This window comes from Mandrillus leucophaeus, unplaced genomic scaffold, assembly GCF_000951045.1.
Source record: "Mandrillus leucophaeus isolate KB7577 unplaced genomic scaffold, Mleu.le_1.0 Scaffold688, whole genome shotgun sequence".
NCBI lineage: Eukaryota > Metazoa > Chordata > Mammalia > Primates > Cercopithecidae > Mandrillus > Mandrillus leucophaeus.
Genome location: NW_012107452.1, coordinates 1426074 through 1432685, shown reverse-complemented (window position 1 = coordinate 1432685; position 6612 = coordinate 1426074). Strand labels below are relative to the sequence as shown.

The window sequence follows — 6612 nt, the reverse complement described above, 5'->3', positions numbered from 1 at the left end:
TATATATATATATATTTTAATTCTTGCATACTTAAAGTTTATCATATTTAACATGAAAATATGTGATTACATGCAAAAACATGTAGGATCCTTTTAATATATAAGTAATGGAAGTGATACTGTAAAAAATATATATATAGTCCTATTTTTCTGAATTATAAGAGGAGAGTGTCTTTATCTCCCCGCTTTTTAAGAAAGTAACATTTTTCTTAATATATATTTATTATACAAAATGTTGAAATGTGAAGAAAGCCAAACACAAATTTTCCTAACTCTACCATCAGCTATTCTTAATAGAGAAACTTCCTCCAGGGATTAGGCAGCATTGTGGCTTCTCATAAAACCCAGAATTGGCCACTTACTAATGGTGTACCATAAGACAGAATGTTTACTCTAGGAAAGCCTCACTTTCTTTGGCTATAATGAAAGTAATACTGATGTTTGTATACCAGACTTACACTGTGTGGTTATATTAGTCACACTGTGCTTTGCATCTTCTTGTTATGATTATTATTCTGTGTGTATGTATATTTATGTATCATATATATGTCTGAAGCCTTATATATAAAAGATATGCTTGTGTATATCTGTGTATTTATACAGTACATATTTTTATATAGTTGAGTCCTTATATATAAAATATATACGTGTATATATATTTATATATACCTATATTTTTATACTCTATAGGATTTTATATTATGTTTTAAATTCTGCTTTTGTCACATAACAGTTAATATAAGAATATTTCCCCATACTAACATAGTGTGTAAACATTGTTTTTAATGTATATGGATTATTGCATGGTTTTTGTCATAGTTTATGTTTCTCACCATTCTTCTATTGCTGTTTTTTGCTTTTTGTTTTTTGTTTATTTTTTTGAGACAGGGTCTTGCTCTGTCATCAAGGCTAGAGTACAGTGGCACAAACATGGCTTACTGGAGCTTTGAACTCCTGGGCTCAAGCAGTCCTCCTACCTCACCTTCCCCAGTAGCTGGGATTGTAGGCACATGCCAGCATGCCCGGCTAACGTGTTTACTTTTTGTGAAGACAGGGTCTCGCTGTATTATCCAGGCTGGTCTCGAACTCTGGAGCCTCAAGTGATCCTCCTACCTTGGCCTCCCAAAAATCTTGTTCTAAAGAGAAAGGCAAGTTTCACCTTTGCATTAGTGTATTAGTAACGTTAAACCCAATTCTTAATAAGACCTTATAAACAAATCTATTCAATCTTAATTAGTTTAATCATAAGGTAAATTTTTAATAAACCTTTTTTAATCTTTTACAATTTTCTGCTAAGCAGTAGATTAATTCAGTAAGAAAACCATGTTATTCAGACACATGAGCCCAGATTTTGGCCCTGCATTAGTGTGCTCTTATTTTAGTGTTCAACATACAGAAAAATTAAATAATCCCCTTCAAATCTTAGCAAACTTGCCTATACCTACAGAACTTCCTTTATAAGATCAACCCTTCACAAACCCTTTACACCTTGCTTAAACCTTCAGTTTTGTCCCATTACTCTTTTAGGTTAAGACAATTGTTAAAACCCTCTGAGCTAGACAGAATTTCATTTCCTTTAACCAAAACCATATTCCCATGCCTTCTTATAGCCTCCCACCAAAACCACATTCTTTTTTCCTTCTACACCTTGCATATAAAACTGTTTTTCCAGTAGTCTCAAGTGCATGCTGCACTGTTAACTTTTAGCAAATTTTATTTTTGGTGAGAAACCTGGTAAACAAGCAATTTTAGCCATGTATAATATTGCAGAACCCATGACTTTTCCCAGCCTAGCCAGGGGACCTGCCTAACTCCATATGTCTCCAGGCCTTACCTAGAATCTATTGGCTGTAGAACAGACAAACAATTAGTAAAAGTCACAGAAGCAGTTTATCACCTTAAAACATCCAGCAAACAGTGTTTGACCTGCCAAATTTAGACTAAATATATAAATTTTGAAGACATTTTCATTTTACTTTACCAATAATCTTCTATTTTTTTTTTATTTACAAAAAGATTATTAGAATCATGAGACCTACAGGCATTAAAGTTTCCATTTTTCTGACAATGTTTGATTCAAGTGCTTGTTTTTCTTTAAGCCAATTAACTGGAGCTCTGTATATAAACATCACACACTCAACACATATAAATACACAGAAACAGAGAATCAAGACAAAATTCCATTGACTGAGAAGGTTTTGGAGGGAAGGCTGGAGCTTTCAAACAACATCTATACATATAGCCCAAATATCAGCTTTAATTAAGTCGATTTCTAACTATGGAGCTCTCAAGAGAAAAGTTCTTTTAAAATCTTTTATTACCAGATTTCAGTGAGGACAAACTCCGCCTTTTGAATCCTTTTACTAGAGGTAACCTTCTATGTGAAATCAATAAGCCTTAACTAAGGGGATGACTTAAACAGGGATGCAGGAGGTGTCTCCAAAGAGATGGTAAACGATTTATAAGATCTAGAATATCCCCCAGGCCAGCCGCTGTGGCTCACACCTGTAATCCCAGCACTTTGGGAGGCTGAGGCAGGTGGATAACCTGAGGTCAAGAGTTCAAGACCAGCCTTACCAACATGGCAGAACCCCGTCTCCACTGAAAATACAAAAATTAGCCGTGAGGCACAGTGGCACACACCTGTAATGCCGCTACTCAGGAGGCTGAGGCAGGAGAACTGCTGGAACCCGGGAGGCCAAGGTTGTGGTGAGCCAAGATTGTGCCACTGCACTCCAGCCTGGGTGATAGAGAGAGACTCCATCTCAAAAAAAAAAAAAAGAAAAAAAAAATCTAGAATATCTCCAAAGGTGTAGTTCAGAGAAAAAATTCAAGATAAGAAATGAGAAGCTGTGCATGGAAAGGAAAAGAATCAATAAATGGCAAAAGTTCCACAAGTATTAAACCAAAAAGGGCTTGCTCCCAAAGCCTAGAATTGAACCCAAGCCACCCACCACTGTGGGAGGGCAAAGCCTTTGCAACTGACCTGCAGTACAGGGTGACTGCTGTTGTCTTTCCCAGAAGGAGTCTAGAGCATTTTCAAGCTTGCAAAGGATTTTAACTGCTCAAGAGAATTTTCTAAGACTAACCACGTCATTATTATGCATCCTTCTTTTAATTTAACCTTTTTCTTTCATTGAGGTAATCAGTTCCAATAGTGACTCAATCTAAGAAACCTATTAAAGTCTAGAACGTAATTTTCCAGTTTTTTTTTTTTTCCTTTCTTTTTACATTAGAAGCAAAAGGTATCTAGGGTAGAAGAGGCATCTCCATGATCCCCAAGAATTCACTCTCAGAAATGGGCTTAAGATAGCAAAAGATGACAAAAGCCCTATAGAGATGGGACCTTTTCAGACAAAACTCACCCAAGGGCTTGACAAATATTTGGGATGAAGAATGTGCTGACTCATCTCAGACTCCCAGCACTTTCAGACTGGGTACCTGACATGAACTTGAAAATTCTTGTTCTCTGGATGGTGGAGACCAAGAGAGAGTATCCCCACATGGTCACAAAGTCATGCTTTCAAGGATGTAAAACAAGATTAGAGGGAAGCCTCATTTAGTTTTTGTTTCAGAGACCCACAGCAAAGTTTATAACTGACCCATCGAGAAGTACACCAGAATCATTGCAACCTCAGAGTAACCTCTCACAGGTCCTTTTTCTTATTAATCAACAGTGATTTTTACCATTCACTTATCTGATTTGCTCAGAGAGAGAGAGGCCAGAAGCCTCACCGGTAGGAAATTCTTACCTTTTGTCAGCACGGTGGGTTTCTGATTTCCCTTTCCCTGAGCGGCCCTGGCAGTGTTGCTCACCGCACCATAGTCACAAAGGAAAATTACTTTTGTGTGTTTCATGGAACCATAGGCAAAAACCTCTCGACTTTGTCAGATGTCACCCAATAGGCTGTACGGGGGAGTGAGGGAGAGGGGCGAGAGACCACCAAATTAACATTCGTTATCTCAACCTGGTGAAACACATGTAACAAAACAGACAGTAGTCACTTTGCTCAGCACCTAATACTGACTTGTCAAGGCTCAAACTTTTTCCAGTGCGTCCCTGTCATCTTTGATCCACTCAACGTAGGGAGCGATGACCTCTGACTGGGAGTTCATTGGGTGACGTCTGGACAATGTGAAGAGCAGACAGTCACCCCAGGTCAAACCTGTTGAACTTCCTTCACTGCTCAGCGAATGTGATCAAATAAGGAAGGTTCTCCAAGTTAGGTCTGCTGGACTTCCATCACCAATTCCTTTAGAGATCCCCTCTAGATGTACAAACACACACATACAACAAAGACAAGATGGACAGAAGGTCTCCCAAACCAAGATTCCTAAGCAGGAATTCCAAGAGTATGCTTTTCAAAGTAACCTATTCTCTGAGAAATCTCCCTGAAATCTTCCTTATTGAGGAGAAGTCTCCCCAACCAAGACTCTTCATACTAATTAGGGAGAGCCAATCTTGATCCCCGAAGGGGCCAAACTTAGATCCCTTAAGAAGCCAAACCAATTAGGAGAAGGAAGGAGGCATTGGCACCACCTAGAATACCCACCAGACCAGTTTAGAGATGTCTTTACAGGAACAATTTCTCTACTGCAATTAAATCCATGCACCATGGGCCAGCAGTGTGTTGCTGGTAGAGATAGTGCCAGCGTCAGCCCCCAGTCCAGGAGAACTATGCAGCCACTTGGGCTGGCCTCTGGATCTGTTGCTGGTGGGGGACTGCCAAACCGTGGGCAGGTAGCCACAAGGGTGATCCCAGACAAGCCTCCAAATTTGTAACCATCCAGGGGTTCTTCCTGCCCACTGCATAAAGACAGACCATGGTATTGTAGTAGAGAAAAAGTTCAATAGACACAAGGTCAGCCACCCCATGTGGGAGTTGGAGTTCATACTCAAATCATCTCCTTTAAAGCTTGTAGGGTAGGGGTTTTTTAAAGGTAGTTTGGAGGAAGGGGTGGGGTGGCCAGGTAACAGGTACTTGCGGCTGATTAGGTGGGGCAGAAATCATAGGGGGTTGAAGCTGTCCTCCTGGGGCCAAATCGCTTCTGGATGGGGCTACAGGAGTGGGTTGTCAGTCCAGGTGGAGCCAAGGGTGTCAGACATGCAAAAAACCTGGAAAGATATCTCAAAATGCCAGTGTACAATAGTGGTGTTATTTGCAATTGGGAAAGTTTCATTTCTTGTAACCTCCAGAATAATGTCTGCGCCTTAGCAGGACTCAAACTCCTCTCCTCGTTTCAGCCTGATGGCTTCCTTTTAGCTTTACAAAAGCAGTTGAGTTTTGGGCAAGGCCTATTATCATTTAAACTGTAGCCAGGGCCACCAAGACTGTGTCCACCCTGCAAGCACAGAGCCTCACCCTCACTACTCCACCGCCCATCCACACCCACCGCCGGTTTACCATGGATGATGATATTGCTGCGCTTGTCATCAGCAACAGCTCCAGCATGTGCAAGGTCTGCTTTGCGGGCAACAATGTCCTGGGCTGTCTTCCCCTCCATCATACGGCACCCGAGGCACCAGGGCGTGATGAAGGGCATGAGTCAGAAGGACTCCTATGTGGGCGACAAGGCTCAGAGCAAGAGAGGTATCGTGACCCTGAAGTACCACGTCAAGCATGGCATCGTCACCAACTGGGATGACATGGAGAAGATCTGGCACCACACCTTCTACAACAAGCTGCATGTGGCTCCCGAGGAGCACCCTGTGCTGCTGACTGAGACCCCCCTGAATCCAAGGCCAACCACAAGAAGATGACCCAGATCATGTTTGAGACCTTCAACACCCCAGCCATGTATGTGGCCATCCAGGCCATGCTGTCCCTGTACACCTCTGGCCGTACCACTGGCATCGTGATGGACTCCAGTGATGGGGTCACCCACACTGTGCCCATCTACAAGGGTTATGCTTTCCCCCATGCCATCCTGTGTCTGGACATGACTGGCCGGGACCTTACTGACTACCTCATGAAAGATCCTCACCGAGCACAGCTACAGCTTTACCACCGTGGTCGAGTGGGAAATCGTGTGTGACATCAAGGAGAAGCTATGCTATGTTGCCCAGGACTTTGAGCAGGAGATGGCCATGACGGCCTCCAGGCCTCCCTGGAGAAGGGCTATGAGCTGTCCAATGGCTAGGTCATCACCATTGGCAATGAGCTCTCCCACTGCCCCGAGGCGCTCTTCCAGCCTTCCTTCCTGGGCATGGAATGCTGTGACATCCACAAAACTACCTTCATGAAATGTGACATGGACATCCGCAAAGACCTGTATGCCAACACAGTTTTGTTTGGTGGCAACAACATGTACCCTGGCACTGCCAACAGGATGCAGAAGGAGAGCATCACTCTGGTGCCCAGCATGATGAAGATCAAGATCATTGCTCCTCCCGAGAGCGCAAATACTTCATGTGGATGGGCGGCTCTATCTTGGCCTTGCTGTCCACCTGCCAGCAGATGTGGATCAGCAAGCAGGAGTGCGGTGAGTCCAGCCTCTCCATCGTTCACCACAAATGCTTCTAGACGGAGTGTTACTTAGTTGCGTTACACCCTTTCTTGACAAAACCTGACTTGTGCAGAAAACAAGATGAGATTGGCATGGCTTTATTTG

General features: G+C 42.5%; 1 protein-coding gene and 1 pseudogene across 3 annotated transcripts in view; both read left to right on the top strand.

Moving 5' to 3' along the window:
* The window catches only part of FNIP1 (folliculin interacting protein 1), a 166854-nt gene that overhangs the window by 135868 nt on the left and 24374 nt on the right, over positions 1 to 6612 (top strand). The window lies entirely within an intron of this gene.
* LOC105555477 lies at positions 5407 to 6606 on the top strand (annotated as a pseudogene).